The 23038-nt window shown below is 32.6% G+C and overlaps 1 long non-coding RNA gene across 1 annotated transcript in view; it reads left to right on the forward strand.

The window, feature by feature from the left end:
- Positions 1-7805: 7805 nt before the first annotated feature.
- LOC104866484 overlaps positions 7806-23038 on the forward strand; it is a 33729-nt gene continuing 18496 nt past the window's right edge. Inside the window, exons 1-2 of the long non-coding RNA XR_781461.1 lie at positions 7806-7971; positions 20315-20479. This is a non-coding gene — a long non-coding RNA (uncharacterized LOC104866484). The remainder of the gene's footprint in view (positions 7972-20314; positions 20480-23038) is intronic.

Consider the following 23038-nt stretch of genomic DNA (forward strand, 5'->3'; position numbering starts at 1 on the left):
GTGGTTCTAATCAAAATCTAGAACAAACCAGAAATATATTTGCAGAAAATAAGCTCTTGAATATAGTGAATTTGCCCTGAGATGCAGAAGTAGTTGAGGGGAGGAGAAATAGGAAAGGGAAAGGTTAGAAGGAAGGCTAAAGAACACAGGAAAATAATGTGAATTTGGGAAACTGGTTAAGAGAGAAGGAACAGAAATAAGAACGGAACAAACTTAAAGCAACAGAAAAACTAGAAACTATATTCTCACACCTATAAAAATGAGAACAATCCGGGGGGGCGGGCAAATACAGAAAAAAGAAAGGCAAGAAATGCACATGGAGAAAAGAAAAAATGTGTATGCTTCAAAGAGTGTCTTTGTTGTTATTGGTGGACTACATGGATAGCACACGTATGTGTGTGGACTGATCTCAGTGAGTCAGCTGTAGTCCACTGAAATTTAGACTGGTTTCTAGTCCTGAGGCTGCAATTGAACTCCCTAACCTTCTTTGGGCTTGAACTCTGCCTGGTTCTATTACAGGTTCGAGCCACCCTTCCCCCAAAGCAAGCGTGGGTTGTGGTAGGAGGTGTTCACCCCAACAGCTCACCAACCACTGCAAAGGTAATTCTTTATTGAGGTGATTCTTTGCACTCTCACTGGGCTTACTTCACCACAAGATTCAGAGAGGCCCTCTCTCTGCTGCTCACCACTGTGCCAACTCCTGGGCTCAGAAGGACGGTCTTCCGGGATCACTGCACTGCAGTGCCGTCTGGGTGGGGCTCTGGCTGTGGCCCTCACGCCCTTTTTAATGGTGTCCTAGTGAGCCTCTCCTCTGTAGTAATTTTGAAATGATCATTGTCACCAAGAGTAGCCGCTAAAGATTAATGCATTTATGGGTGAAATGAATGAATATGGTATAAGAAAAATTAATTCAAATTATGTCAAGAAAGAATACAGAAGACACAGTGAAAAAAGAAAACAAATAGACAATAAATAAGATAGATTTAACTCCTGTTAGGCCTGTGATCTAACCATGTTAATTATAGATGGACAATTGCCACCTTTTAAAAAGTTAGATATTATGATCAATTACTACAGACTCCACTATATGATGGTTATGAGAGATAAACTCGAAATTTAATATAAAAGGTCAAATAGTTTAAAACAAGAATGTCATGTACATGTATATATACATGTATATTTTATATATGAAATCTGACACAGTTTATTACTATGAGCCAGATACAGCTTCCAGAGCATGACCACAGAGGCAGAGATACACAAATAGTATAACAGCCACACTATATGCAGGCACCAAATTATAGAGCTTAATATACACACTACTGCATAAAACTAAATGTGGATGCATGTATTTAATAATGTAAACATTACTGACATATTTAGAAGAACAAAAAGAGAAATGCATATATTTTAAAGGAAACCCTAACATTCTTATTTTAATAGTGGCAAGAAGAAACAGGAAAACAAAAGAAGAGTAAGGTGAGTAGTAACATCAACCAAGTAGAACTAATGGAAATATGTAGGGAACTATAGCCTAAAGATTATAAACCATAAACATTATTTTAAAATCATTGAAACTCCTTTAATAAAAATCATACACTAAATCATAATAAGCCACAATAAATTTCCAAATGTGAAGTATTACAGAATATGCTCTCTGATGACAATATAATTAAATAATTAAATGAAAGACTATTAATAAAATATATCTAGCTTACTCAAAGTTATTTGGAAATTAACTGATGTACCTTTAAATACCTCATTGGTCAATTAAAATATTACAATGGAAGTTGGAAAACGTTATGATTTGAACACATATGAAAATACAACATTACTATAGGGATTAAATGAAAATAACATTATGAAAAACAACCAAATTATAAATGTTTACCACAAAGTAGACCTAGATATTAGTGTTCTAAGATACCACCTTTACAGTATAGAAAAGAGAACAAATTAAATAAAACATAAATAAACGATCAGGATAAAAAGAACATATCCTGTATCATTCCATACCTACTCCTCTCTAGAACTATGGAAATCAGAAGAGTGCCCCTGAGCCCCAGGCATTGGAAACTGGGCACTGGAAAAAATTGTACCATAAAGACAATGTTCTGCATTTTGACTGATAATGTGCAGTCTATTTTATTGCTTATTTTATTTTATACTTAACACCTCCTGTTGCAAATATTTATACTGATTTTATAAGCTTAATGTCACTACTTCCTGGTGAATTTTTTTCTTAAAATTCACAGTGTTTTCTTTCATCACTCTTCATTTTTATAGTAAGTCTCATTATCATCATTGAACATGCAGAGAGTAAGATTTGAAACTTTTAATCTGTTTCCATTTGGAACTAAGAACAAAATGCAAAAAAAGTATTGTCTTCATTACTGATTCTTTCAATGTTTATGACCTTTTCCCTTGGAAATAAAATATAGAAATCTAAAATTCTTTATACAGCAGCTGTTATATGATGACAGACTAAAATGAGCCCAATGTTGTTTATCTGAAATACAATCCTCACAGCTGGCAAGTGTCAGGACTTTATTCTTGGAACTTCTGCAATTCTCTGTAAAACTGCAATAAATCATTATCTATTGAGTTATCTTATGCTTTCCATTTATTTGATTTAAAATATTTGGCTGAAAATCACATCTATGTATACATGTAGGCATGTTCACACACAGTCACAAATGCCTTCATAGATCCAAAGTAAGATTGGAATATTGCCACAGATGAGGAGGAAGCAAAAAGATTAAACAAACACATACTTTCTTTCAAGTACAGTATACTTTACATAGGTGGGATTTTAGGGAGCAGATACTGGAGCATTGTAAAAGTACCACATGCAAATAGTTTCTTTGCAAAATGTAGTCTCTACTTCTAATTCAGTCATATTTATACAGAGGTGGTGTAGATCTCAGTGTGATTATGTTTGGAAATTTTGAAATGGGAAATAATGAATATTGCGGGCTGTCTTTATTTATGTAGTTCAATATCCATGGATTCAAATAAGGGTGAATTGAAAAACATGAAATGTTTTCTTTTTCTGTATTGAAAATATACAGATATATTTTTTCATTTTACCCTAAATAATATAGTGCAGCAACTATTTGCAGAGCATTTACATGATATTAGTTATTGAAAATACTGTAGAGATGATTTTTTGATACATGACATTTCTAGATTGTATACATGTTATATATCAGTTTATATTGGGCTTTTGAATATTTTAATATTTTCATTATCTAAAAGGTTCATAGAACCAAGCCTTCTCAAATACTGAAAGACTACTATAGTTTGCTTTCAAGAGACACATGTTATAAAGATATTGATAAATGTATCCATATGTATGGCTACTACAGATTTTTGTTCAAGTTAGAGTAGGCACTGAGCAGCAGCACTGAAAGGAAAGCTAACTGATTTGACTGTTTTACATTGGAAAATTCAGAGGAGGGTTTCTTGGTGGAGGAAGGACTACATTCTTAAAAGAGAATGATGCCCCTCCCAAAAATCAGAGAATTTGGCTGACTATGATGATGGACCTAGGGAAACTTTGAGAGAGATACTTGGTGAAACATGTAGTATACATGTTTGAGATTTTAAAAGAAAATTAGATAACAAGTACTGTGAGAATTTATACTTCAGCGTTAAGCATTGCAGCACCTTTCATATTTATCAAAAGTCTATTGGAAATGATTCCATTGCTTTGTCACTGATTTTGCATGTTCAGCTGAATTCTATAATATGCTGAAAGAGTCATAGTGACTCCGTTTTATTGAATTATATGAATAACTAAGTTCACAGTGAATATCTTTTTAAAGGGCACAGACCAATTTTCTTGTTTTAAAAATTAAAATAGGTCTCCAAGTACGTGTATGTCATGCTCCCTCTTCAATTTTATTTTCGTATTATATGTGTGCCACAAATAGATCATGATAATTATTTGCTTATGTAATTAACTTACTTTTGGGTTTTTTGTATTAACACTTCATCTTCTGAGTTTCTGCAACTTACTTCTTTCAGTGTTTTGGCCCCGATCCAGTCTTTAGAGTTACCACTTACTTTTTATTTACTCCGTGATGGGAAACTCTATCTCAAATTAAAAGATTATGTCATTAAGAAACTGATGGTCTCTAACCGGGCATGGTGGCGCATGTCTGTAATCCCAGCACTCAGGAGCCTGAGTGAGACAGGAAGATCACTGTGCGTTCAAGACCAGCCTGGGCTACGTAGTAAATTCCAAGTCAGTCTCAACTACATAGTGAGACTCTGTCTCCAAAAAAACAACAATGAAACAAACAAACAAACAAAAAGAAACTGATGGTCTCTTTTCTCTGAGTAAATGTCTAATGACAGTTCAATTCACTACAGCAATGCTTTGTCTTCAGGATTTCTTGATTTTTGTTTTGGTCATTGATTTAGTCAACTGTGTATTGCTTCACAAGTATCTTCCTGTGTATATCTTGACCCCACGGCAGTGTCTTTTGCCGAGTACCGCTTGTGGTCCAATTATCTTACCGTGTTTTCTTAAGCACTCCTATTAGTAACTCTTCATGTGTCAACTCCCTCCCTCACCTTTATATTCAGAACTGCAGAAGGCCTTAAGGTGACTCATACAGATCAGGAAGCAGAAGCCAGTCCTTGGCACATCCTTTGCTCTTAATGAGAACCATGATTTGATTAATCAGATGGATGAACAAAAACTCATACCATGCCCAGCTGTATCACTTTATCATCTACTCCTCCCAATACTGAATCCATTTATAGAATTGGACCTCTGCCTTGGCATGTTCTCCCAATTTTCAAATTTGAACTATTGCCTAGATGACTGGTTTCCATCTTTTGCTTATTACTTTGGAACTTTGGAGGCCAATAATTACTTGAATAGTATCCAAATTACTAATTTTTTAGATTATATTCGTTTGCCCATTTGTCTATCTATAGTGAGACAAACTTCTGCAAATGTGATAATTTCCATATCACTGCCTGATTCTTGCTTTCTGAAATCCTACTCAGGCATTGTATAAAGTTGATTAGTATGTGAAATTAATCAGCAAAAACTTTCCCAAATCTTGTGCATCTGTCACATGACATTGTATTAACAATCTTAATTCTATATGTAGCATTGATTGGATACATGAGATATTCAGAAAATTGATCTCTGAATAATAAATGTTTAACTAATGTAAAATTTGTTCCAGAATTTCCCTCATTTTTAAAGTGGAAACTTATTGGAAAAAAATTTTTGTGAATTTAAATATAACAGTTGAGTCATAACTTGTATGATTCACTACAGCTAATTGTTGGGCCCTAATGTTTATTAATACATAATTACCTTCATATTGTATTTAAATTAGGTTGCTAAGATATCAAAGAAAAGGTTACTATGACTTAAATTTGTCTTCCATTGCTTCATGTGGTGTAAACTTGTTCCTAAGGATAAAGGTCCTGAGAGGTAGCTGCAGCAATTAAAAGGTGAGGCTTTGTGAAAGATAATTAGGTCAAGAAGAATCATTCTTGGAGAGATCAATGCCCACAGTTCTATGTTATTCTCCTGACTGGCTACAGCAAGTTGTTACTGATTGAATATTTTGTTTTAAGCAAAGTCACTAAATATATTTGACCCATATACCACTGGGCTCCAAAATCGTAAGCCAAAATAAACCACTTTTACACATTTTGTAATACAGCAACAGAAAATGGATTAATAGGGATATTATAGAAAATATAATTTATCAGTGTAAATTAAGCTTTCAGAGACTTTATTTCATGTTCTGAATTTTTATACTACTTCAAACACTTAACTGTGGTTGAATTTTATATTGAAAAGATTGGAATTTGAACTCAATATTAGCTTTTATTCCATGAGGACAGGTTCCAAAACTGCTCAGATGTAAGGTAAACAACAAAAATAAAAATCTTTGGGTGATGGAAATCTTGAGATGCAGTCTGTGTAAAAGATTTTCACATATACACAAGCGTACATATTCAGACAAAAATCAGAAGAAACTTCTTTAATAAACAAATGAGAATTTTATTAGTGAGGGAGAGAGGGTAAGCTTCCATATAATGTTATGTGATTCCTTGACTACTTAGAGAAGGGCAAATTTATAAGATACTGTTAATAAGATTATACTCTTAATTTCAAAATAACTGTGATTTTATTAGTACCCTCAATCTTCAGAATCAAAAGAAATAACATTATTACATTTGGAAGCAGAGACAGAAGGCTATGATTTAAACCACAGAGGATTTTGTGATGACAACAACACAATTAAAATTTCCTATGAAACATATTATATGGGCTACATAGGTAATATACTAAAATGTTATTTGATTAAACAGATACACAATGTTTATATCTGAAGGCATAAGTCTGACACAAATTCACCTAATTGAATATTTCAGTCTTTCTCCCAAATTCAGTAACAATCTGGAATTCCTTAAGCCAGAGTTCCCTTCAGAAAAAATTATTCAAAATTAATTAATGTTATATTAGAAATTTCTCCCTGTTCCATCTGCATTGCGAAGTAGGTACACTTACTATATCAATAGGACAATATAAGACTATCCATACTTTAGTCAACACGTGATTCATATTGATATTTCCCTAAATACTAATAGCATAACTGTAGCCTACTACAATGAACTTCAGCTTTATGAAGTAACAAATGGATCTAAGCATTCTACATGAGTATATTCTTACTTCCATAATCAATGTGCCATTTATTTTCTCCTTCTTGAAGAAGAATAATTATTTTGGTGAACAGGAGATTCTACATATTTTTTCTCCAAATCTTAGAATGATGGCTACTGTGGTAGATAAAACTAAATGAAAGCCTTTTTAATTATTTTTAGCAGAATGGTAAATTTTTAAAAATGCCACATCACTGGGTGAATTCAATAAGTGAATGCATTTAACGCTCACACATGCACACATATACATCAGTCAATATACTTTTAATCACACTCTCACTTTATACATTTAGTGTATGTAGATATTTGGTAAGCTTCAAATATGACTGTAAATTGTAAAACTTAACTTTACCATGATATGTTTGTTAGCTGCCATTTCAGGTGTAATATTTTCACTAGTACAAGACTTGTACAAGTAAATATGAGGGTATTTACCTAGCAAGTGCACTTTGCATTGTACTACTTAAGAAGGACCACTAGAAACCCACTTTTTAACCTGAAAAAGAAAGCAATGCATTTTTGTGGATTTGCCTCAGGTCTATATTATTATTTCATATATGCAGATAGCAGGGCAAAGGTGAATTTCTTGATTTAAGAGATGATCTGTTTCATTGGAAGCAACGGATTGCTGGGGTAGCTTGAGAAGGAGGTAGTAGCAAGCAAATTAGTGATTAGTTATTTCATGGGCATGCTAAAAGTTGAGAAATGAACGTCATGGTAATTTAGGGTCCAGGCACTAAGTGACATATCCAGGGATCTACTAGTCTAAAGTGCTGTTATGGTACCTTTCTAAATTAGAATATAACATTGCTATCTCCACAACCTGTCACATTAAAAAATGTGTAACACTTGATTGAGACCCTTACATTTCAGAAGAAGTATAGGCTCTATTCAATGAATTTTTAAGGCTGCAGGTTTTCAGTGGGAACCTGAGGGAAGAAAAGCTCTGTAACAATTCCAGGGCAGATTGCAAGCTTTCTTCCTTAAATAGTCTTCATTACCCAGCAGGATCCATTGTGCTGTCATAGTTGGTTTCAAACAGTTATGTCATAATAAAACTTTGAAAAGCCCCAAAAGAGGATTCATACTGGAGATATCTTGGCATCTGGGCTCTTCCTCAGGTGTATGTAGCTTGCTATCAGGACAGAAATTTAATACCTATCCTTGAGATGTAAAGTGCTTATTTATGTGACTCAAAGTGTTGTTTTTAAAGTAATTAAAAATTCGATACATGCTTTACACTGAGTATGAGTAGTTCATCTGGAAGAGGTAAGTTTTATGAATATGTTTCTTAATCTCACCACAGCTTTCTACTGTTCTTCCCGAAATCATGTATTTCTTCTCATGTGAAGTGTTTTGAATATTTGTGAGATTTAAAAAAATAAAATCTGAGTTCTTTGCAATGTTTTTCACCTCAAATGAAAATAGGATACAAAAGCAACAGAGGCATCCATAGAAGGCACTAGTGAACTCAGCACTATATCTATTTCCCTTTATTGTCTGAAGAGAGAATTAGTCAAAAACATACTTTTGCATTTATTGTCTGGAGGAAATATTTTAGCTCAATAATAGGAAAGAACTGAGTAAGAAGTTCATAATATCTCTGAAAAGTATGCCTGGAGTTCTGGATTGATATTTGGAGAAAGGACTAGAATACACATATGTTAGTATTCTAGTACATAGTACACACATGCATATATACAGAGTGAAAAGCTATAATTAAAATATTTTATATCACACATAATCAAATAACTTAATATATATTAGTACATTTATGTCCTTTACTAAAATTATATCTATCAGCTCATAACATTTACTTCACTATTTCTACTACTAATAAATCTGTTGGGTAGAGAACACATTATATATTGGGTTTTTTTCCTGAAAAAATTTCAAATTTAGTTGGGAAATGTATTTAATAGCATAGAAATTATGTATATTTTATGTTTTCATGTATTTATTATTATTTATTATATATATAATATATGTATAAATGATATGGTGTGAAATATAAATGTGAGGTAAAGAATAGGATATAATCACTAGCCTAGGCTTTGTAATTTACTCTTGTTTGAGGGGGGTACCAGGGATCGAATTCAGGTCCTTGAGCTTGCAAGGCAGCAACAGCACCAATGAGATAAATCCCCAGCCCTGTAGTTTACTTTTTTATTTGAATTTGACATCTTTAAAGAGCTATTTGAGAAGACATTGAAGAGCTGTCCTTGTGGAGACCCATTTTGAATATGTGATAGGAAATATTAGTCTATTTTTTCCTACACTGTCTTAGTTTATTAGTATAAATCATTGTTAGATATTTAGTGCATTTATTGTTCATTTGTAATATTCACAAAATATGAGTTTTAAAGTTTTTTAAAGTGCTAATTTTGCCAACTACAAAGATACTAGTTCAAACACTGTTAATTGGATTAATTTAAAGAAAGTCCTTAATAAGTTGAACAGTTATAGATATGACAACTGACTCTGCCACTGGTTGGTTAGTTACAAGATCATCTTATTCACTATGGTTCATAATTTCATAAAAACTCAGTTTTATCATTTGCCATTTAGGGACAATAAAAGCATTTTTACAGAAAAATGTGTTTGCATAAAATAGCATATTATATAAAAAGGACATATAAATCCTTATTATCTATATACTGACTCTGGCAAAGTCTTTTCATTTCTAGTCACTTTAGATATTGTGTGCTACAGTTAATTTGCGTGTTTGTTTGAAGATGATGAACATTTACTTAAGCATAAATCATATTATCAGTCATGCATTATACACATCATATGTTTAAAGATGTTTGAAGACTTTACAATAACTGTAATTCACAATTCTTTTTATTCTACCAATTTATCTCAATTCAAACTTATTTTAGCATAGTTTATTTATATATTATTTTCTATGCATTGAATTTCTGTATTTAAACTGCATGTGGGATCAAGCTGTGCTTTCAATTAACTCCAAAAAAATTTTCCATTTGCAACAGCAAGGAGTCCCATCACAGAGGGTAATATCCTCAATCTGTTTTTCGTCTTATAATTACACAAGAAATCTACTAACAAAGACATGCTCACAAGAGACACAATCCAGTATAATCACACATAGATGCAGCTCAGTTAAAATGTCTTGCTTTTGATTATCTAAATTTTTAAATAGATCTAAGTCCTTTTGGTATATTTCAAGCAAAGTCTAAGAAGCATTTAAGAAACATATGTACAACTAAGCCTTTCATTTTGCTTTGCCTTAAATGATGATTTTCTTTTCTGGTATGTGTTGCTCTTTGTGAAATGTGGTAGTAACATACACTGGCTCTAGGAGCCTGGCTTTTCATCCTGTATTCATTTAAGATAAACAGAATGCCATACAGCAGGTTGCTCAATGTTTCTGGTTGATAATTTTATCATATTTAAATGGGAAGAATAATAGCAACATACAATGGAATTCATATAATTTTAAGAAATTAATTTATGATTCCTGAGTAAAATATTTAATAAGTACATATTGATTATGAATATTTGATCACATATATTTCTTCAAGTACATGAAGTTTCCACTCCTTTATGAGCTTAAAAACATAGATATTAAAAGTGCCAATACAGCTTTGAAGTCATATGTAGTATATTAATTACTAAAGTCACTCCATTACTAGAATATCTCAACTTAGTGTTTCTTTGTAGCTTTTTTTTTTTTCCTTTAGGGTACTAGGGACTGAACTCAGGGCCTTTATACTAATAATGTACATTCTCAGCCCTTTTTGCACTGTTTTTTTTTTAATGACAGGGTGAATCTAAATTGGACAGACTGACTTGGAACTTGGTTTCTTCTTCCTCTACCTCCTGCGTAGCTGTATTTGCAGGCAATTGTCACTGTGTCTAGCTTCTCTATAACCTAAAGCACACTTCTCAGTTTGGCCAACGTATCATTTATTTGAAATATTTTATATTCATCATTCTTTCTTGGGTAGCCTTCTCCTGTTGATAATTTTTAAAAAAAGTCTTAATTTCCCCCAAACACAATTTTTAGTCTTTTGTGTTATTTTTGTGTATTAGTCACTTTCCTTTCACTGGGATAAAATCGATGGCACCAAGATTAGGAATTTTTCTTGGCTCATCATTTCAGTGTTTTTATTCCATGGTTGGTAGAGTCCAAGGCAGAAACAGAACGGCAGATAGATATAAAGGAAGAAACCCGTTCAAACCATGATGGCCAGAAAGCAGAGGGAGGAGGGATGAGCTGGAAATGAGAACACATCCTTTCAGGTCATACCCCAGGCCATAAAGTATGCTCAGCTATGAACTATTCAATTAATTAATTTTTGATAACTACAGCATCGCCAAGATCTAGTTACCTTCCAAAAGCCCAAGTCTAAATACAGGAGACTTTAAGGGGAGATTTTAAATCTAAGCCATACATTCCATTCCTGGCCCCCAAAAGGTCATGTGCATCTCATCTTTAAGAGTCCCGAAAGTCAAAAGAGTTCCAGAATTATTGAATAGTCCAAGTCTAAATTCTGCTCTAAAATTCCAGCAAACTCTAAGCTGTCAGCTCCTATAAAATGAAACCAAAAGTTGAAAATACCAAAAATGCAATAGCATAAAGTAAACATTCTTAGTTCAAAAGGGGGAAATAATAGGAATTAAAATATTGACCAAAGCAAAAGTAAATGCTTGAAGGAAGCCATTGACTTCTGTAGGTCTATGACTAGCACTAGGGCAGATTGTGAAAGATGGGGGCTGCAAAGAGAGTGACCAGCCCCAGAACTACTGCCTTATGGTTGCACTTCACACTTGGTCTGGCCCTGATCACTGGCTGCAGATTTCCTTTGAAGACAATACACATTACTGGCATCTCCAAGTTCCTGGAATTTTTATGGTCCCTTTGGTTTCACACGCACAGCTTCATGCATCACCTAGTCTTTCAGCCCTTCCTTTGAAATCTGGTAGAAAGCTACCTGAACCCAAATCTCTTGCATTCTGCATGCATAAAAGATCAGCATAGCCTTAATGATGTCAATGTTTCCCTCTAGCTTAAGAAGTAGCCAGGACCCCATGGACCATGGCTATAACAGCTTTTAAGAACTTGGATATCTGAACTTGGGGATATGCTTCCATCTAGGTGAGCAGGGTACCCTGGTGATTTCTTCTCAAAGAAAAATATTCAAAAAGTTTACTGTTATATAGCCTTCATCCTGAGATGGGAGGAATCTGGCCAAGTCCTGAGATGCAGTCAAGTCATTTTTCCTACTGCTCCAGTGCATAATGATGGCCTTCATTTTAATGGCATAAAGTTTTTGAGCAAAATCATTCTCCTTTGCTATAAGTATACATGCACTTCCTTATTTGCTGAGGTACAAAATTTTTACATTTTAAACTGTCATTTGCTCCTCAATCTCATTGTATTTCTGGGCAGAGTATCTAGAGGTTCCCATGCCATGAATACTGAGCTGCTTTGATGTTTCTTTTGCAAGATTAATTAGTCCATTACATTTAAATTCAGTCTCATGCAAAGTATTAGGACAAGGATAAAAGGTAGACCTAGTCTTTGCTAATGTAAAGCATATGTGACCTCTGTAATTTCCAATAGTCCTTGTTCCCAACTAAAGCCTCATAAATCTTGTCTTTATTGTCTGCTTTCTTATCTGCATTTTGCTCTCCTTAGCTCTGACAATTATCACCCATCGTGCTCTGCTTATAACATTTTGTGGATTCTCTAGTCTGCATCTCCAACATTTTTCAAATTCCTCACACAAACCAGTTTCAAAGAGTTATGAATTATGTGGTCAGGTAGAGTCATACCAAAAATAGCACTTTTCTGTTAGCAGTACTCTGTCTAGGTTACTTTCCTGTTGCTAAGACAAAATACCTGAAACTATAAATGAAAGCAGATGTCCATTAGGCTAATGGTTTTGGTGGGTTCAGTCCATGTTTGGCTGACTCCAAAGCAGAGACTGCACTGTGGAAAGTCATGAAAAGCAGCTTAATCTTCGTGGCAAGAAAGCACATAGATGAAGGAAGGGAAGAAGGTGGGAATACACCCTTACATGTAATGACGCAGAGACCCATGTTCTCTACTCTGCTTCCACCTAATTATTTTTCAAAACCCACACTTTTGAACGTATGAGATTTTTAGGAGACATTTTAGTTCCAAAACATAGCGTTTCGTTTAGGATGAGCTACAAAACTTTAGTTTGGAAAATTATCACTCCTTTCTTCAGGCTTCTGTAACACTGTGATAATTTCTGATCATGTTCTTAAATAAATATGAGACTTTCATACATGTCCTTTTTGCATACTCTTTGTCATTTATATTATAATAGTTGTGCATAATTCATTTATTGGGGCAGTTCACAAAAATAAAGGACACTAATGATGTATTTCCATAAATGATTTTTGTACATAACTATAAATACATGACATTTAAGAGTTTGTTAAGTGAGTAAGGAAAATGTGGTCTTTTGGAATTTGACTCTGATTTTGGGAGGAGATACATGGGGGATAACAGGGATTTTGAGATTCTTCTTCCCTTTTGATTTATAATGCATGTCTTAATTACATTTCAGCATTTACCATTTGCTTTAAATATTCTTTGAATTCACTTATTTTTTGGTATAAAATAGTTGACATAATTATGTATACAACTCGATGACTTTTTTTACAATGCAATGATTTTGATGATCATTCTAAATCAATTTCAATATTTCTTGAATCCACAATGACATTTGTTTATCACTTATAATAGTATTAATATTTCTTAACATATGAAAGTATAGGAAAAAATCAAAAAACTTAATACGTGCAAGTGCAAACAAATACACTCATAGGAAGCAAAAGTTAAGCAAAATAGAGGAAAGGAAGAAAAATCAAAATATTTCTCTGATGGGTTAAAACTATTTGAAGAAAAATGTAAGCACTGAGAAGTTGGAGTAAATATCAGCATAATAGTATGTCTCTGTCTAACAAAAAAGTGAAGTTTAAAGTTTAAGAGTGATGTTCCTAGCACTGATGTTAGAAAAAATATGTCTCTTACAAGTAAAAATCATGTCTCACTTTACAGATTTTCCAAATGAGTGGTCTGACCCTAAAATTATGAATTTGAGACAATGTAATTAAATTTAAAATACAAATAACCCCATTGAAATGACTATTTCTCTTTATTATTTATCCATGAAAATCTTCTTATATTTTCTCTTTATTGGTCTTCAGATTTGTTGGATTCATTTTAACATAGACATAAGCATATTTCAATTAAAGTAGGTTTCTTTTTTTTTTTTCTTTCTTTCTTTTTTTTTTGGTACCGGGGATCGAACTCAGGTCCTTGCGCTTGTGAGGCAGGCCACCGAACCGCTGAGCTAAATCCGCGGCCCTTAAAGTAGGTTACAACATGCATAATATAAAATTTCGGAAGGAAAATATACTTACAGCTCTGACCTGGAAAAGGAACCAGAATGAAATAAACTGAAAGTATACATAAGTAATGTCGACTAAAATCTCATAATCGTAAGAGGAACTATCAGATAACTTTTGTGTAAAGAGCCTTATTACTTACATCCTTACCTCTCCTTTCATTCATTACTTAATTAAGTTATTCAAAGTACTTGCTGCACATCACATATAATCCACGAAACACTAGGTATACAAATTTTATTAGAGACCAGTTTCTTTCATTGTTTGAATGTGTACCTGTAAAATAAAGTATTTAAATTCACAAGGCTACACATGATTACATAGGAACAATGCATGATTTTTTACATAGGAATAATTTAAGGAAAAGAATATCATGTACAGAATAGAATTCATAGATTATTCAAATATTAACTTCAATAAAAATTCTTTAATAAGTGTTAACAAAGATTACACAGCTGAATCTTAAAGAAAGGTTTAAGAATTAGAGTTAAGAACTGGAACTAAGAAATGAAATCATTTGTAGATTTTTGTTTATTTCCATGTTTGGTTATAAACTGAGATAAAAATATTAAAGAACTCCAGTTAGGTATGCAACATTTTCAAATTAAGTCTTAGGAAACAGATCATTCATTCTAAAGGAATGAAGAAAAATTCTTAAAGGTTGAGAAAGTAGTCATGGTTTACTGCCAAAGTGCTGAATATTGGGAAGATGATTACCTAGTGATCTATAATCATCAGAAGACAATGGAGATAAAAATGACTGGAATTTTTCAAATTTTTATTTTGGGGACTTCATGATTAAAAATGAGAGGACTGGGTAATACAAATGTAAATATAATGCTTCCATTTGCAGTATTGACAAATATATGGCAGTTGGTGATACTTATTAAACTATACACCCATTGAAATTCTCAAAGAAGATCTGATAAAAAATATAACAACAATTTTGGACATATTGAGTTGTAAATTCCTACAAATTTGCAAGTGTACATGTGCATCAGTGAACTTTATATGAATATGAGAGATACTTTGGCTGAAATTTTAAATTTTACAATATCAAAAAACAATTAGAAGTCATAAGTTTTTGTTTTCTACACCACAGTGGGTGAGTGCATTTCAAAAGAAACTATTATATATTTTGTAATTAACTATGAAAGTGGAACTCAAAAGCTCGAAGTACAGTAATGATAAAGAAATGGAAATTTTAATTTCACTGATTTGAGTATTATACATTTTGTGTGTATATATATATATATATGAGCATAGTTTGTTTTACTATCATACTTGTAACCAAAAACACTTGTATATCAAGATGAATTTCCCCAAAATAAATAATGGAAACTTAGATGATTCCACAACCCCAAAATATTCATATTAAAATGATTACAATACTGTAACGTAATACAAAATAATTAAAAATTTCAAAATGCAAAGAAAAATCAGTAACCTGCAGTTACCATTGAAAAATTTTGCAGATGGTGTGAGGGAGATGAGAGAGGAGAGTTATTAGATAGGACAACTTTTACTATCACTAACGGACTCACTGCTATCTATTGGCTCAATGGAATCTTTTTCTTGTCATGAAACTTTAACAAGGAACCAACCTATCCAGTGGCACCTACTTTTGAATCCTTTGAAGATTTCATGGAAGTATGACATTCCACTGTTGTTAAATAGATCCAGTGCTTGCAAAACTACAGCCTTACTGATGGGCAGGTGGGCTGTTTCCAAGTTTTAGCTATTACAAACTGTGCTGCTATAAACATGGGTGCGCATATATCACTGTATTATGATTCTTTTAATTCTTTTGGAAAGATACCCAACAGAGGGATGGCTGGATCAAATGGAACCTCTAATCCTAGTTCTTTGAGGTATCTCCATATTGACTTCCATAGTGGTTGCACCAGTCTGCACTCCCACCAACAATGGAGAAGGGTTCCTTTCTCCCCATCATTTGGAAACTGGATAAAGAAAATGTGGTTTTTCTATAAAATGGAGTACTACTTAGCCATAAGTAGATTCATTCATAGGTAAATGGGTACATTTTGATGATATACTCCTAAGTGAAATAAATAAGTCACACATGTGTAAATACCAAATAGTTTCTCTGGTGTGAAAAACTAAAATAGTACACAAGATCCTAATGGGTTAATTATCAAAGTGAAACAGGAAGAAAAGGACTAAAGATGTAGGGACACTGAAAAGGGTAGGGGAAGGGGAATAAGGGAAAGGGAAAAATATGAGAAAATGTAAAAATGGAATTAAAGTGCTTGTAGGTGTGGCAGGGAAGGGGGAAGGGGGGGCAAGGGGGAAAATGAGAACCAAGACCTGTCATGTAGAGGCACAAGATCCCAGTAATGAATGTAACTGTACTGTCTACCTAGAATGTACCAATAAATTGAATTTAAATTAAAAAAACTACAGCCTTATATGGGTGCTACTTTTCTATAAAATTTCCCACATTTTACACATCTCCTTAATCTCATTTGGAGATTCCTCTGTCTTTTTCTCCTCCTCCTCGCAGACATGATTTCCTCTGCAACCTCAGGCTATTGGGAAATGATGACCCACAGTCCCAGAGCAAGAGAGAAGGAATTAGAAAATTGTTGGCTCAGTTGTGATCATGTGACATTGAACAGCACATACTTTTGGTATTGTAAGATATAGCTTGTTTAATTTAGAAATATTTGTTCCTCATGAGGAACAGTCACTTACAAAGTTTTTACTGTACATACTAATAAAAACATTTTTAAATGTTCAAGGACATAGAAATGCTAACAACACAGTTTATCACACATATGTTGCACACATATATTAAATTATCATGTGGAACCTCTTAAATATGTACTATTAAACATATTATTCAAACAATTACTAGGAAAAGTTGAATTAATTTTATTGTGAAAATTTAAGGACAGAGCTCAGCGACACCCAGGAAGAAAACTTTACCTGTCAAATTTTTGAAAGAGGAAAGATTTGGGGTAGAAATAGAAATTATTAATGAATAAAAAAACCCTGGATCAATATGTAAACCAATTGGAAGATAGATCTAAAGAAGACAGCTGTTCTGGTGCTAAATATTGATAAGCAGTCAATGAAGAGGATATTTTAGAAATGCGGCTGGTGTTTCTAGAGTGCATATTCAATGGAATGGGAAGAAAAAAAAGGAAGTTGCAAAGATTTGAGAAAATCATAGGAGAAAGAGGTGGGTCAGCAGCAAAAATAGTATCAGTGGGGAAGTTATATAAAAGGTTTAGGAAGATTGCTATTTGTTCATTTTCATTTTTCTGTCTTTAAATATACTGGAAAATATAAAAATGTATAAATTTAAGGTATACAATGAGACATTTTGACAGAAATATTTGTTGTGAGATTACTACCAAAGTCTAGAAAGTTAACATTTACATCATTTCACCTAGTTACCTTTATTGGTGCGTATTTGTGATGAAACAGCATCTATGGTCTTAGCAAATTTCAAGTTTACAGTACACTATTATAAATTATAGTTAACATGGTGTATTTTAGATTTCCAGAATTTATTCATCCTGCATAATTGAAACTTTGTATTCTTTGAACCAAATCTTTCCATTCCCTCTAATTTCAGCCTTTGTTCACCATTAGTGTATTTTCTGCTTCTATGAATTAAAATTTTAAATGTATTTCTAAATGATATTATAGCAGTACTTGTCTCTTTGTGTCTGCTATATTTCACTTAACATAGTATCCTTCAGTTTTATCCATATTTATATAAATTGCAGAATTATATTAATGTTGAATGTATTCTATTTTATGTGTATATACAAACATATCATATCTTAACTCAATCATTTAAATATTCTTTGATAAACAAGTCCTTTGGTTCTGTATGTGGTTATTGTATTTTATGTATTGCTTTTAATGTAGCCATTAATCTGAAAGTGAAAATATCTATCAGTGGATGTACTTACTAATTTAGAGGCCACAAACTGGACAAAGGGTCCCCTTTATCTACATTCTCACTAGCACTTATTGACTTTTTTTTAAATAGCCAATCTGCCATGTATAAGGTGGTCTCTCATTGTGGTTTTGATTTACATTTCCTTTATGGTCAGTGATACTGCATTCTTTTCAAGTACCTATTAGCCATTTTTATGTGTTTTTTTAAAATATAAACGATCATGTCTTTGATGGTTAATTCATTTGGGGAATTTTTAAATGTGGAATATTTGTTTAGTTTCATTTTTTTTTGTATTTGTCCATTATGTATTTTGTATATTAAACCATTGTCAAGTTTATACCTTGCAAATACTTTTTCACATTTCCCAAGTTGCATTTACATTCTGTCATTTTTTTTTTCTTGCTATGCAGAAACTGTTTTATGAGTTCAATTCAGGGGAGTGTTAGCATTAAACAAAATGAAGAGATAGATTTCTTTGGATGAAAGTTTCAAAGCATTATCTTGTCAAACAACTGGAAACTATTCGTAGTCAGCCTGAATATTGTTTTTCAGGGTTAAACTTTGAGTTTCTAGCAAAATTCCCTTGTGGCTATTTTTTATTATTTTTATTAGCACATGTAAGTTTAAGAATAAATAAATACATTAATTTATGTGCATATGAAAAGTAAATGTTAACAAGAACCAACTAAGGTGGAAAGGAAAGCAAATGAGAGATAGGGCTTTTTAAAGTAAGATAGAAACAATATGTTATTGAACTGATTAATTGCTTACAATTTCATCTTGAGGCATGATAATGAAAATTTTCACATAAATATGTCAATTATTAAAGTAATTAAGTAGATAAGCTTATTATTTTAATGAATACATTCACAATATTAGTTTTAAATAAATTTCTGAATCAAATAATAATAGAATCCATAGTCTTAATCCTCTTTACCTATAAAGAAGAGCTGTCTTTCTACTTTTTATCTGTTTTTTTATTATGTTCCTATTATTGTGGGTTTCCATATCAGAAAAACCATGTAATAACTAAGATTATGTGTCTAAATTAGCTTACTTCTTGTAGTCTCAAGGTATATCTATTTTTTTACAACAGACTCAAATTTTGACAGATTAATATCCCATTGTGTGTAAATACCACATTTTCTTTATCCATTCATCTGTTGAACATGGAGGCCGTTTCCAAAGTTAAGCTATTATGGATTGTGCTGCTATAAACCACGGGTATGCATGTATCACTGTGGTATGATGTCTTGAATCCTTTCGGGAAGAAACATCATGTGCTACAAACATGTTCTAAAAGAAAGGAAGATGAACAAAGGGATAAGAGGGGAAGAAAGGAAGAGGAAGGGGATAAGAAAAGGAATTAAGATGTGTTGTGTGAATGCATTTCCCACAGGAAATGTAAATATCATGTATTAGATACATGTGCTATAAAAATAAAAACGAATCTGCATTCTTATTAAAGTTATATGTAATGGGCTAAGAAAAATTCAAATTTTACAAGGAATATAAATTCAATACAAAGGTATTACACAATATCAAACTTTTAAGACGTGAAACATTAATGAAGAACCAACTGAATATCTCTGCTCATGAAATGATGGTGTAACGAAAGTGGCAATACAAAATTTGTAATGAGTTAATGTATTTGCATTACATATAACTGAAAGATAAAAGATTCTTAACAGCTTTAAGAGCAAAAATTCTGTAAAATCTGTACAGTTAATTTGCAAAATAATTTTGTCATTGTCTATAGTTTGAGATGCACGTAATACATCTTAAGATGCATTTGGTAACAACTCAACTGCTCTATTCCTACTTTGTATTCTGGGAGAATTTTTCTTCATGAATATGAAAATACCCATGAAAACATGCATAACAGTGTTCTTCATAACATCGCAAAGCAACTCTCATTTCCATTAGTAGTAAAGTAAAAAGTAAATTCTGGTAAAAAAAATCACTCAGTAGATTATTATAAAACATTTAAAGTTAAATGATAGTGCAAAAGAGAGCTAGTAATTAAAATTTTAGCAACATTATGTTAATAAAAGTTAAACTGAAAATCCCATATCAGCGTGAATATTATGATGACTATCAAATCTAACAACTCATCAATTTATTGTTTAAGTGCATTCATAAATTGGAGAAAGTTGTTCTAAGGAATGAGAAAAGAATCATGAATGTGAAATTTAAGGGCAAAGGGTCAAGCAAATGATATTGTGCTGGGAGCTATGTACCAAAATCTGTCCTTCTTTTTTCCAGGTTACAATATTAAATAACTCTGCCAGAATAACTGAGTGACAGGGGGCTAACTTCTTTTGAACAGAATGTGGATGAAGTGGTATACACAATTTAAAGTCTAGATGGAAGACCGACTACACTTTGAACTCTCGTGTGACAGTAACCCAATTTAACCATGGAAATGATGTAGGTAGCTTGAGCTAAGAGAATAATATTAAGAAATTTTAGAGTGTCAAGAGACTTGTAGATCTGGGATTTTTAAGGCTCACTGTGCCTGTTAGTATAGGCAAGAAATACTTCAATCTTTTAAATCGACAAAACCAGTTATTAATTTATTTTTTCTTCTGCAATCTACAATTGCTACAGCAAATGCAAATGGAGTAGAGGGGAGCATATAGTAATTTGGTAACTTTTAGTATTAATTTGGGATGGTTGGGTACTGGGTGTTAATTCCCTTCTGTATCAAATAAAAATGCTTTTGCTTTGCATATACACATAAATGTCAAATATTTCAGAGATAGAAAATACACATCTATGAATTCTAATATAAATCTATATATATCATAAGTAATAAAAGTAACCTAGAAAACTAGTATTCTTTAAGTAAAATATAAATGAAAACATCAAATATATGTTGACTTTAATTTCTTTTTTTTTTTTTTGGGTACCGGGGATCGAACTTGGGTCCTTGCGCTTGCAATGCAGGCCACCAAACTGCTGAGCTAAATCCCCAGCCCTTTGACTTTAATTTCTAAGATATTCGACTTTGGAAACAATTTTACCAGCTTGTCAATTTAGACAACAATAATATAAATAACATACTGATTTTATTTTTCAGTTTTTTGCATGTGTTTAAGAAGAAAACAGAAGTGCTCTTGACTACATTATTACTTTGTTTTTATTTTTTGTTTTTATTTTTTAATTTTTATTTATTTATTTTTTTAAGACACATTTTGCTATGTAGTTAAGGCCAGAATTGAACTCACTATGTAGCTCAGACTGGCCTTGAACTTGCAACAATCCTTCTGCCTCAGCCTCACAAATACTGGGATAACATTGTCACGTCCTATTACCTTACAACTTATTATTTAAACCATACAACTGTTTTGGTTGCTTTTACAATAGACAGCACAACATATCTTTCCAAATTTTCTACTTATAATCAGAAGACATATATACTATGACTACTGAAATTTTTTGTTATAAAGCAGTCACATGATATTGCCTAACTACACAGGTGAAGAGTGCTTGCCCCAAATCTCCAGAAGAGTGGATTAAAAAACTAAAACAAAAAAACATTAGTATTATATATTGAATACTGTGAAAATTTTAAAATAAAACAAAAGTAACATTTTTTTACAGTCCACATTTTTTGTTTTTCATATCTTTGGTTTATATATCTTCCTACAAATAAAATATGTGCAAGCCCTTTTGTTGTGACAAAGCAGAACACTTCAATGCTATAGCCAAATGTTACAGCTCAGTGTCAAAGCCATGTGTCACAGCCCTGAGGCACAGTTGAGTGTCACAGCTTAGTGTTATAGCTCTGGCTCAAGGCTATCACAATTTGAAGACTCAGGAATCTTATGGTCACTCAAAAAGGTGGAGAAAAACCTTTATTACTCCAGTGGACTCAGAGGAGTTTGTAATTGAAGTCTGAGTGCTCTACCAGAAATTCAAGCCTCCTTATATAAGTGATATACAGGATAAGCAAGTATACTCCCTGAAGCAGGGGATATGGAGTCTCAGAAACTTTCTGAAACATATGCCATGAGAGCACAGTCACTGAAGAAGAGGGGCAGAGGTACAGAGCATTCTTTCAATGGGTGGAGCTTAAAACATTCTTATAGGGGGTGGTGCTTAATAGAACATTCTTGAAAGGGGTGGAGCTTAAACTTCTTATGAGAAGCAGCCTAACACAACATTCTTGTGAGGGCACAGAGCTAAACGGAACAGTGCTGTGAGGGGGTAGAGTTTAACAGAAGATTCCTGAAGGGTCAAAACGCCTGACAGTTCAGTGTCACAAAGTATTTTGACACCTTGGGCATGAGAACTGCCCAGCAGCAGAAACTTTCATTTCTAGAACAAAACATTTTGTGGGAAAAAAAATGGGGATAAGGCAAGGGAAGGCAAAGGCCTATCTTATTGTGTATCATTGCTCTGTCACTTTGTGAGGGAGATAATTCAGTAGTCTAATCCAGTGTTTATTAAGAGAAGTATTTTTTTGGCAAAAGTATTATATATAGTTAAATGGTACAACATACTTGTTTCAGCCTTTTAATACTTGTTAATTGTTTTAAAATCCACTGCTAAAATTGGCTATATTGAAATAATTGGCTCTATTTATAATATGAAAAATTTTTAGTTTGAATTGTTATTTTGACTTTATAAGACAGTTCAGGCATATTGAACTATTTCAAAGAGGTTTTTAAGAGTAATACTGTATTAATTAACATGAAATTGAATTAAGAATATTTAGACATAGACAGCATAACAATTAAGTGTACTATTGCAGATTTTTCTTCCTCTATTCTATGAAGTTGTTTTTTGACTCAGGCTATAAATTTATCCCTGCTTTCTGATATTATAGTACTATTAATATGTTACTTAAGAGGCAATATTACTATAATATCATTTTTTTCCATGATAATTAATCTCACCAGGGATTTAGCCCACTGCCTGCCTTGCAAACACAAGGACCCCAGTTCGATCACCAGCACCAAAAAAAAAAAAAAAAAAAAAAAA

The sequence above is a fragment of the Fukomys damarensis genome, unplaced genomic scaffold (assembly GCF_012274545.1).
Source record: "Fukomys damarensis isolate Sample0158 unplaced genomic scaffold, DMR_v1.0_HiC HiC_scaffold_6, whole genome shotgun sequence".
NCBI classification, from domain to species: domain Eukaryota; kingdom Metazoa; phylum Chordata; class Mammalia; order Rodentia; family Bathyergidae; genus Fukomys; species Fukomys damarensis.